Source organism: Somniosus microcephalus, chromosome 13 (genome assembly GCF_052327205.1).
Source record: "Somniosus microcephalus isolate GS21.2 chromosome 13, FLI_Smic_1.0, whole genome shotgun sequence".
Taxonomy (NCBI): Eukaryota; Metazoa; Chordata; class Chondrichthyes; order Squaliformes; family Somniosidae; genus Somniosus; species Somniosus microcephalus.
In genome coordinates this window covers 12,899,907-12,912,281 of record NC_140999.1, presented here as the reverse complement: position 1 = coordinate 12,912,281, position 12,375 = coordinate 12,899,907, and positions in this window count along the sequence as shown.

Genomic DNA, 12,375 nt, shown 5'->3' with positions numbered 1-12,375 from the left:
ACGACAAGCTTTATTAAAAATACACGTGCCACGTACAGAGCAATAGGATATAGCATTTCTCAATGTAAAGCTGCGCGCTCCCCCACACATCTGGAAGCTCTTGCATTTTGATCCAACCCCTTCTTCACCTGCTATTGCCGTTCTTCTCTATCCATGCCAAGACTATCCCTTTTGAAAGCATGTTTGCAATAATTGATTAAAGCGCGGCTTACTCAGATCAGTCACAGTTGCCTTCCCTTTGATTTACTGAAATAATGTCCTCGATTTATTAGTCTGAGCATTTGATTTTAACAGCAGATCTTCTTTCTAACTTGGGAGAGCCCGGAATCTTTCACAGACTTCTGCCTAACGCTGTGAAGCTCGTGGGGAGAGCTTGCTTTTTCTCCTTCTCATCGTTAGTTAACGGGCAGAGCATTGCGCACTTAGGACGTTTCCAATTTCTCGATATTTTCCAATCACTGACAGCCCATGTTACAGTTTGCGGCTATATTTTGCTCTTTGCCCTGTAAGATTCACTAATAAATCCAATAGGGAATTCAGGGGAATCTTCTTTACCTAGTGAGTGGTTAGAATGTGGAATTTGCTACCACAGGGAGTAGTTGAGGCGGACAGCATAAATGGCTTTAAGGGGAAGCTAGATAAACATATGAGGGAGAAAGGAACAGCCGGTTATGCTGATGGGGTTAGATAAAGAGGGTTGGGAGGAGGTTCGTGTGGAGCATAAACACCGGCATTGACTAGTTGAGCCGAATTGCCTGTTTCGGTGCTGTACGTGCTACGTAATTCTATGTAATTCAGTACTCGGTACAGAGTAACGAATGTTGAAAAGCTCATGTTGCTCATTAAAAAAAATAGTTGGCTTTTAACTAGTTAATGATCGAATGCCCCGGCCCTGAAATAATGCCATGGGATGCTGGCTACCAATGCTTGGATGAATTCTCCTCTTGGGCGCGATCTCGCCAGCCCCGGGAAGGCGGGTTTGGAGGCGGGACTGCCGGGAAAATGGCAGAATCTGGGGGGCGGGTGTCCATCCCGTCTCCGTGCCATCTTCCCAGGAGATGGGTAGCCGACCCGTGCCGGGTCCCATCTCCTGGAGGCGGGTAGGGGATTACAGACAATTAACCGCCCATCAACAGGTAGTTAACAGGCAGTTAAGAGGATTATTGCCATTTTTCCAACAGAGGTGCGGGCTCCTCGACGTCGGGAAACCCCGCCAGGGTCACCGAGGCGAGCAGTGGGTCTGCGGGGGTCGGAGGGGTCCAAAGGTGCGCTGTGGAGGTAAGTGATGGGTGCAAGTGTGGAGAGGTAAGTACATGAGGTGAGTGGAAAGTGATAGAAAAAGTTTACTTACCTTTGTTTCTTCCTGCAGGCTTCAACAGTTGGGGATGCGGAGAGTCTCGCATCTCACCGGCAGAGATGACAGATGGCTGCTACATTCTCCGATGCAACAACCATCTAATTACTGCTAAAGAAAGAGGTTTGGTGAGTCTTGAATACAAGAACTCAGCAAACTACAGAGAATGTCAGTGTTTGACGGCTTCACAGAGCTGTCAAACGATGACAGATCATCCGTCAAAAATTTTTGACAGATGAAATGTCATACGCTGACGTTCTCCGTAACCGGCTTCCCCTTAATTGGCCTGCTAAGCCCACTGGGCAGGCTTAACAAGGTCAAGCAAGGGAAAAAAGCGTGGTTTGGCCAGAAGTCGATGGAGGCGGGACTAAAACCGGACAAGCAACAGTCCCACCTCCAATGTGCCCCCATTGACAAAATCGCCCCCCCCTTGTTTCAGCACAGGTGTTAACTCATTTATTTTAAACAGGTTAACACCACCGCTAAAGGAGCAGAAAGAGAAGCTTCAGTCAAGTAGCCTTAACCGTTGATGCAGTCATGTCCCAACACTAAATTTCCAGGCTGATGGTTTTCTCCTCGGTCTTTGAAACCAGCAGCAGTGTGCTAACTGTATTGATTTCTTTGTAGGTTCAATGACGAGACATTTATGAAAGAGAATGGCCTAGAAATTCAGTCGCGTTTGCGCCCACTTATTGGCTATAGAGTGGTTTGCGCCGGAAGTTTTTTAGCGCCCGAAATTCAGTTGGTCCCTAACATCGGCGTTAGCCGGTAGCGCTGCGCTGGCACCGATGACGTCATCGGTGTGCGCAGCGCCCCAGTTCCAATGCTATTCCGTGCCGATGGCCAAATTCAGTTGCGGCCGCCTCGCCCGTAGCGGCCGCAAACAGCGTTTGAAAAACGGTGCCTTGCAGCTCCGAGAGGCCGGCGCATAAAGGTGGAGGGGTGGCCGGCCGCTTTCCCGGCGGCCGCCTGGCCGCACCTCCCTCCCCGGACTCCTGCACCACCCCCCCGCGGCATTGGTGTCTGACTCCCGCGAGCCCGGCACTTCTCCGTGGTGCCGGGCTCATTTGCCGGGGGAATCCAGCGGCGATCTCACGGCTGCAGGCAGCTCCTCCTTAAGAGAAGGAGGAGGCCTGCAGTACCCCAGCCTGCCACACCGCATCGGGTGCCGCAGCGGCAGCTGGACGCCTGAAACTGACTTTCATCGCCCCAAACGAGGCGGCCAAACCCTGCAATAGCGCCCGCCTCCGTCTTGGGGCGGCGCAACTGAATTTCAGGTGGGCGCTACGGGAATCCGGGCGAGCGCAAAATTTCTGGCACTAAAGACCTGACGCGGCGATACCGAATTTTTAACCCAATGTCTTTTAATCTAAAGCTTGTTCAACTCAGTTAAACAGCATTACAGGAGACACCATGCTAGAGATCCCTCTAAAAGCGAGACTAAAACTAAACTGCTTGTCTCTGTCACATGCCCTCTGCTGGTCAGGCATAAGTAATCAATCAGGCAACTATGCTGGTAAGGCATCATAATCAAACAGGCAAATACCATCACTATTTGCTGATATCATTACATCTCCCTTTCTTAAAACAAAAGTATTTTACTTTTATCTAACAACATGTTTTCTTTGTATTACTCTGCATTTTAACTGTAACACTTAATGAACTTACATTATCATTATCATTATCAAGGTTTTTTAACCTTGCTTTGTGTGTTCACATGAAATATGTAAATACACTAGAACTTGAAGAGAGAATAAGATAACATTACTTCCTTCTATAACAATAGTCCTTAAACTTGCTCAATGAGTCTCTCAGGAGGCTTCACGCGTCTTGAGGATTTTCTGATTGATTGTCCTTGAATCTGAGTTGTTGCCTCAGATGATGTGTTCTCAGCTGTGTGATCAGGTTGTTCAACAGTATCAGTCTTTTGACCTGCTGTGTGATCAGGTTGTTCAACAGTATCAGTCTTTTGACTTGCTGTGGCTGGTCCCATGAGAAGATCTCGACGATTTCTTCTCAGAACAGCACCCTCATCCGTCTGAATGGTGTATGATCTTGGTTGAACTTCACTCAGGACAGTTCCCTTCTGAGTCCATATGTTTGTTTTGTCTTTGAACCTTACTTGGTCACCAGTGTGGAGTTCAGGTAGGTTTTGTGTTCCTCTGTCATAGTAGTATTTTTGCTTTTCTTTCTGTTGTTCTTTGAACTTCCTCACTTTCTCCCCCTCTTTTGTTTTCAGGAGGTTCTCCGGGATGGGTAGGTTTGACCTTAGCCAACGTCCCATAAGGAGTTGGGCTGGTGACATACCACACTCGAGCGGCGTTGTGCGGTATACAAGCATGCTCTGGTAGAAGTCAGTTCCACCGTCTCTTGCCTTGTACATCAGTCTTTTCACTGTCTGGACTGATTTTTCCACTAGTCCATTGGACTGTGGAAAGTGAGGACTTGACGTTGTGTGGACAAAGTCCCACTCTTTGGCAAAGTGTCGGAAACTTGCATTGTAAAACTGGGGTCCGTTGTCTGTGAAGACCTCGCTTGCCACGCCATGTCTGGAGAATATGGCTTTCATACATCTTATCACAGCATCTGCAGTGGTGGTGTACAGTCTACAAACCTCTGGATACAGGGAGTAATAGTCTGTGACTACAAGATAGTCCTTCCCTTGACATACGAATAGGTCAGTGCCTACCTTCTGGTAAGGTCTGTCTGGTGCTGGGTGTGGCTTTAGTGGTTCTACCGGATTGCTTGCTCGATATTTCAGGCATATTGTGCAGTTTGACACCTCATTTGTCACATCTTGGTTGATTCGTGGCCAGTACATCACCTCTCGTGCTCTTTTCTTACACTTTTCGATTCCCAGATGTCCTCCATGGATCCTTTTTAGCATCTCTTTTCTCAGACTCTTTGGGATAACTATTTTACTTCCTTTGTAGATGATGTCTTCGACCACTGATAGTTCCGCCCTGCAGTTCCAGTACTCTGCCATGTCAGGTGAGCAGTCTTGCTTCATGTTGGGCCATCCATCCAAGATGCTTTTCCTCAGTCGTCTCATTGTTTCATCTTTGTTTGTCTCAGTCTTTATGAGCTCCATTTTTGCATCTGCTATGGGCAGTGCACTTGTGATCATGTCCATGTAGGCGTTCACTTTTTCTTCCATTTTGGTGTTTGCGGGCTCACTTGGGTCAACAGCTCTGGACAACGTGTCTGCTGTATACATCAGCTTACCCGGTGTGTACGCAACATTCAGTGTATAGCGTTGCAGCCTGATCATCATTCTTTGTATTCTAAGCGGACAGCTATTTAGTGGCTTTTGGAACAATGCAATCAAGGGCTTATGGTCAGTCTCTACACTGATTGCTTGTCCTGACACAAACTGGTGAAATCTTTCACAGGCGTATGTGATGCTGAGCAGCTCCTTTTCTATTTGAGCATATCGCGTCTCCGCGTCTGTCATTGAGCGCGATGCATATGCAATAGGTTGCCAGTCGTCATATTTTTGCAGAAGAACGGCACCGAGCCCACTCTGTGATGCATCTGATGATATCTTGATGGGTCTCGCTGGGTCATAAAACCTCAGAACTGGTTCCTCTGTGAGCAATTTCTTTAGATCGCCCCATGACTTCTCATGCTCATGATTCCATTCCCATTCTATGTTCTTTTCAGTTAGTCTTCTCAGTGGCGCCATCTTTTCTGAGAGGTTGGATATGAATTTACCCATGTAGTTGATCATTCCATTAAACCTCTGCACGTCCTTTTTGCATTGTGGCTTTGGCATATTCTCAATGGCGGACACCTTTCTGGGATCTGGTCTGATGCCCTCACTGCTAAGGATATCTCCCATGAATGTCAGTTCTGTCACCCCGAGCTGGCATTTCTCTCTATTCAGCTTCAGGTTTGTTTTCCTTGTTGCTTCCAGCACTTTTTTCAGTCGCTCGTCATGCTCAGTTCTCGTGGTTCCCCATACTATGATGTCATCCATCGATGTATCAACTCCCTCCAGGTGCTCATAGATCATATGGATAGTTTTGTGATACACTTCAGGAGCTGAGGCAATGCCAAATGGTAACCTTAGGAATCTGTATCTGCCAAATGGACTGTTGAACGTGCACAGTCTTGAACTTGCCTCGTCCAATTTCATCTGCCAAAATCCTGATGATGCATCTAACTTGCTGAAATACTTTGCATTTGCAAACTGTGCCATGATTTCCTCACGTGTAGGAAGCTTGAAGTGCTCTCTCTTTATTGCTCTGTTTAGATCTCTTGGATCCAGGCAAATTCTGAGCTTTCCATTCTTTTTGTCCACAACGACGAGGGAACTCACCCACTCAGTTGGCTCATCTATCTTCTGAATCACGTTCAGGCTTTCCATCCTGTCCAACTCTGCCTTCAGTTGCTTTTGAAGGGCAAACGGAACTTTTCTGCATGGATGTATGACCGTTGGCATACTTTTATCTACTCTGATCGTGTGTTCTCCTGGAAGGCAGCCTAGACCCTGAAATAGGTCATTGTACTCTTTCATGAGTTCATCATAGACTGTCTCTCTTTCACTTTCCACAACGAGGACTCTCTTTACCAGGTTCAGTCTCTCACAGGCTTTTAAACCTAGTATGGCTTGCACATCCTTTGGCACCACGATTAATGCTAGCGTGTGCTCTCTGTCCTTGTGTGTCACTTTGACAATGCATCTTCCTTTCACTGGTATATCAGTACCTGAGTATCCTGTCACTTTCACTTTTATTCCATGTATCTTTGGTCTGGGTCTAATTTTCTTAAAATCAGTCTCTGATATCACATTAACTTGTGCCCCAGTATCCAATTTAAATGGAATGTGTATGTCATTCACTTTTAGTGTCAACATCCAGTCTCTTTTTTCTTTTTTGTTTTCAGACACAACATCTACATTGAACTCCTCTATCTCGCTTTCATCTACTGTATGGACCTTGCTTTGTTGCGCTTGGTTCTTGCAGCAACGGGCATAATGGTTGTTTTTGTTGCAACTATTGCATGTTTTACCATATGCTGGACGCTTTTTTGGTGTATGCTGTGTACCGCATCGACTACATGACTTTCGATTGCCCCTTTCATTTTTGTTCGCTGGCCACGCCTCTTTTTTCACATTGGCGCTCTTTTTGTTAAACGGTTTGTATCCGTTCTTTCTCACTGCATCCACGTTGCAGCTATTATCACTGAACAGCTCTTTTGCCTTCGACTTCACAGTCTCTGTAGCCCTACACAGTTCTATGGCTTTTCCCAGGTCTAGATCTTGCTCTCTTAGCAGTCTTTCCCTTAGACCATTATCTGGAATACCACACACCAGTCTATCTTTTATCAGCGAGTCTGTTAGTCCTCTGACACCATGTATTGATTTCTTTGTGGGTTCAATGACGAGACATTTATGAAAGAGAATGTCTTTTAATCTAAAGCTTGTTCAACTCAGTTAAACAGCATTACAGGAGACACCATGCTAGAGATCCCTCTAAAAGCGAGACTAAAACTAAACTGCTTGTCTCTGTCACATGCCCTCTGCTGGTCAAGCATAAGTAATCAATCAGGCAACTATGCTGGTAAGGCATCATAATCAAACAGGCAAATACCATCACTATTTGCTGATATCATTACATTAACAACCAAACTATCTCCGCTCTCCGCAATAGCTCGGTGGATACATTCACTGCCGGGTGTGGTACTAAGCAACATCGCAGGGTGCTCTCCCAAACTATGCTGGACAGTGGGTGTCCACCTGGAGTGCAGTCAAACTGGCCAAAGTGCCGGGGGTTGGGGGGGGGGCGGTGGGTGGAACAAAAATTGGCTCAGGTTTCCACTCCTGATCTCTGTCCAAAGGACATCAAGTGAGGACAGGATCAGGTCAGCTATCGTGCTTTGCACACTAATGTAGGCCACTTACTTCCAAGGGTCAGAAATGAAGAATGCCCAATGAGGAGGTAATGGAGGGCAAGTAGTACCTGTAGAAATATATCCCTGCGTGATCCAGACCCTTTGGGTGAAGAGGGGAGAAACTGCAGGACGAAGTAAAGAAAAAAGACTTGCATTTCTATAGCGCCTTTCACGACCACTGGATGTCCAAAAGCGCTTTACAGCCAATTAAGTACTTTTTGAAGTTTAGTCACTGTTGTAATGTAGGAAACGCGACATCCAATTTGCACACAGCAAGTTCCCACAAACAGCAATGTGATAATGACCAGACAATCTGTTTTAGTGATGTTGATTGAGGGATAAATATTGGCCAGGACACTGGGGATAACTCCCCAGCTCTTCTTCGAAATAGTGGCCGTGGGATCTTTTACATCCATCTGAGCCAGTGAATCTAAATCTTATTATCTGGTTTGTTAAATTTTTCAATCCTCCTCCACGGTACACACGAGATGGCGGATAGGTGATTGTCCCCGAGTCCCGCCTCTGCTATAACCAGCTGCTACGAGATACATGGGGACCACTCATGGTGCCCCACTCGAGCACAAGGGAGTGCTGCACTGTTGGAGGTGCTGTCTTTCAGAGGAGACGTTAAACTGAGACCCCGTCTGCTCTCTCAGGTGGAAGTAAAAGATCCCCTGGCACTATTTCGAAGAAGAGCAGGGGCGTTCTCCCCGGTGTCCTGGGGCCAATATTTATCCCTCAATCAACATCACTAAAAAACAGATTATTTGGTCATTATCACATTGCTGTTTGTGGGAGCTTGCTGTGCGAAAATTGGCTGCTGCATTTCCCACATTACCAACAGTGACCACACTTCTAAAGTACTTCATTGGCTGCAAAGCACTTTGGGACGGCCTGAGGTCGTGAAAGGCGCTATATAAATGCAAGTCTTTCTTTTCTGTTCTTGTGGTTCGAGTGGATATTAAAGAGTTCTCCTTGCATTTTGGCCAACATTCTTCCCTCAGGTTAGCGGGTCATCCATCTCATTGCTAGTAGCGGGAACTTACTTCATTGGCTGCTAAGCACTTCGGGACATCCTGAGGTCATGAAAGGTGCTATATAAATACAAGTCAGTCTTTCTTTCTTCTTTTTTCCCTTTAATTCCCTGTCCCTTCCTCTAGGGAAGCAACTGGCCTCTTCCAATCTGGTACGGTTAAAAGCCATATCCTACCATTAGTGGTTCTCCAATCCAATGCAGCAACACACCAAACATATTGATTCCCCATCTCTTCTAAGGTCCAGACTCGTGCAAGAGCATAGTTTCAGAGGTGGCAGCCATCCTTTGGTACCTTATCAAAGTGGCTGTTCTTCATGTGCGATCCTTCACAGTGATTTTACCATGGCGAGCATCACAACCGGGGCTGATATTTTCATCACCCATTGTCCGCACATAACTCCTTTTCAGCAGGAATCACTGCATACCAATAAAAACTGGGAACCTAGGCTGACCTTCGCTACCTCAGTGGTGCTGAGGCCGACTGCAGCATGTTAACTGCCACCCGACCAAGCTCAGGCCCCACCCCTCCCCATTCCCACTCCGCCCTTCTCCTCCACCTTGGCTACCAGCCTTATTTGGTTTCTTCAATGACTATATCCTGAAGACAAAAAATCTTGAGTCAAACCGATTCCTTCCAATTGCCCACACCCGCTAACTATATAGAAACTAGAAACTGCTCAGCAGGTCAGGCAGCATCTGTGGGGAAACATAGAAACATAGAAGATAGGAACAGGAGTAGGCCATTCGGCCCCTCGAGCCTGCTCCGCCATTTAATGAGATCATGGCTGATCATCCAAATTCAGTACCCTGTCCCTGCCTTCTCCCCATATCCCTTGATCCCTTTAGCCTTAAGAAATATATCTAACTCCTTCTTGAATATATTTAATATAAGTTGGCCTCTACTGCCTTCTGTGGTAGAGAATTCCACAGGTTCACCACTCTCTGGGTGAAGAAATTCCTCCTCATCTCAGTCCTAAATGGCTTACCCCTTATCCTTAGACTGTGACCCCTGGTTCTGGACTCCCCCGCCATCGGGAACATCCTTCCTGCATCTAGTCTGTCCAGTCCTGTTCGAATTATATAAGTTTCAATGAGAGAGAGAAACAGAGTTAACGTTTCGGGGTCGATGACCTGCCGTCAGAACAGGAACAGGAAAAAGTTAGAGAGGTATCAGGTTTTAAGCAAGTGCAGGGGCAGGGAAAGGGGGGGAAAACAAAAGGGGAAGGTCTGTGATAGGGTGGAAGGCAGGAGAGATTAAATGACAAAAGGGATGATGGTGCGAGGCGAAAGGCCATTAACTATATTACTGTTTGTCCAATAAAATCAAACCCATGGCGCTGCTTCGCAAAGTATCTTCTCTCCTACTCTTTTTAACCTTGGTGGTGTCCTGCATCATAAGCCTTGGTTGTTTAACAAAGATACATTCATTATTATGGCATCACATCACCCCCCGTCGGTTTTGCGAGATGACACTTCCAGATGTCCTGTCACCTCATCCAGCTCCACAATACAAACTTAAATTCCCAACATTCATCCTGACCACAGGCCGATCGATTCTAACCACAAATTTACCATTAGTTCAATTGTAAAGTTTCCACTTCCGCCCCCCAACCCCCCGCATTATTCACCATGACATTTTGCCTTGTTGTCAACTGCTTCTTCGATCATAGGAGGCGCAGATAGACAGCGACACAGGACCAGAGGGTCGCAAGGTGTCCTTTCAGGCCTCGTTAAAAAAAAAAAATGTCACAGCGAGACCAGAGCCATTCCATACCGATCCATTCCGTTACAAACACAGCTACATGACACATTACGTGACAGCAAAGGCCAGCGCTGGTAAGCGGTGATTGACAGAAGATACAATGATGAAGCTGGGCTGAGTCCCTGAGGCAAACATTTATCTGATGTGTCAGGAAAGGTCAAAATGAAAAATGCATTATAAACACACGGAAAATAGCAGTGAGTTTTATGGGGGTTTTTTTTTGTTTCCAGTAAGGCTTTTATGCGATGAGTTCTAAATGACCTTTATGGAATGGAACAGATTCTGATTTTACCTTGCTTTATTTCAGTAGAAGTGAGGTCAGGTAGAAAGTCAATAGGCCGACTGGAGTATAACTGCAGCAGGTAACATACCTGAACACACGGATAGAATTTTTTTTGAAGGAAGGCATTTAAAATGAGGGCAGGAAAATGGTGGCCGCTAACTAGCCTGAGGCCAGTTACCTCAGCGGCCTATGAGGAGCAGCAGTGTCTTTATCCCTCTGGCTCTCTCATTGTTTCTTTCACTTCTTTCTTCCATGACTCTGACCCTTTGTGACTGTAGCTCCCATTCTACTCCCCACTAACTCACTTCCGGTCTGCACCAATGGGTTTTTAAAACACAGTTGCACTGGTTTGGTTCGGGTTGTGGGAGACGGACGTCTCCTTGCGTTAATGCTGCAAAAATCTGGCCCCTCCTCCCAAGCGGTGGAACCTCAAACCCGGCACTAAGCTTATGGTCTACAGGGCAGCAGTGATACCTGCCCTGCTGTATGCCTCAGAGACATGGACCATGTACAGCAGGCACCTCAAAGCACTGGAGAGGTACCACCAACGCTGCCTCCGCAAGATCCTGCAAATCCATTGGCAGGATAGGCGCACCAACGTCAGTGTTCTTTCTCAGGCCAACATCCCCAGCTCCGAAGCTCTGACCAAGCTCAATCAGCTCCGATGGACGGGTCACATTGTCCGCATGCCCGATACGAGACTCCCAAAACAAGCGCTCTATTCGGAGCTCCGGCACGGCAAGAGAGCCCCAGGTGGGCAGAGGAAACGCTTCAAGGACACCCTCAAAGCCTCCTTGAAAAAGTGTAACATCCCCACCGACACCTGGGAATCCCTGGCCCAAGACCGCACAAAGTGGAGGAGAAGCATCCGGGAAGGCGCCAAACACCTCGAGTCTCTTCGCCGGGAGCAAGTGGAAGCCAAGCGCAGGCAGTGCAAGGAGCGCACGTCAACCCAAGCACCCCACCCACCCGCCCCTTCAACCACCGTCTGCCCCACCTGTGACAGAGACTGTAGGTCCCGCATTGGACTCATCAGTCCCCTGAGAACTCATTTTTAATGTGGAACCAAGTCATCCTCGGTTCCGAGGGGCTGCCTAAGAAGAAGAGGAACTTGATTCCGTTTTTCAAGGGTTGACTACTGGGATTAGGGAGCTGGATTTTTTGAGTACAAACATAGGGAAAGGAATAAAACTTGAATTTATTTAGCGCCTCAATGCATCCTCAGGACATCCCAGAGCACTTTACAACCACTTTACCTTTTGAAATAAAGAAAGACTTGCATTTATATATATATCGTGCCCTTCACAACCTCAGGACGTCCCAAAGCGCTTTACAGCCAATGAAGTACTTTTTGAAGTGGAGCCACTGTTGCAATTTAGGAAACGTGGCAGCCAATTTGCGCACAGCAAGCTCCCACAAACAGCAATGTGATGATGGTTAGATAATTTTTTTTAAGTGATATTGGTTGAGGGGATAAATATTGGCCAGGACACTGGTGAGAACGCTCCAGCTCTTCTTCATCTGAGGGGGCAGACGGGGCTTCGGTTTTAACGTCTCATCCGAAAGACCCTCTGGTCCTGTATCGCTGTCTATTTGCGCCTCCTATGATCGAAGAAGCAGTTGACAACAAGGCAAAATGTCATGGTGAATGATGCGGGGGGGTGGGGGGGGGAGGGGGGAGTGGAAACTTTACAATTGAACTAATGGTTTCCCCCTGTGTTTATTTAAGGCCAACCAGCATTACAAATCATTCCCGCCACTGGATTCTCTGATTTCATTTCCCTTGCTCCCTCAGGAGAAGCAGTTCAGCTCCTCCACTTTTAGTGATGTTGATTGAGGGATAAACATTGGCCCCCAGGACACCAGGGAGCACTCCCCTGCTCTCCTTCGAAATAGTGGCCCGTGGGATCTTTTACGTCCACCTGAGAGGGCAGTCACTATTGTTATGTAGGCAAATGTGGCAACTAATCTGCAAGTTGCAGGTTCCCACAAGCAGCAAAAAATGAATGAATGAGCAGGTAATGTGTCTATTGGTTGGTGCTAGT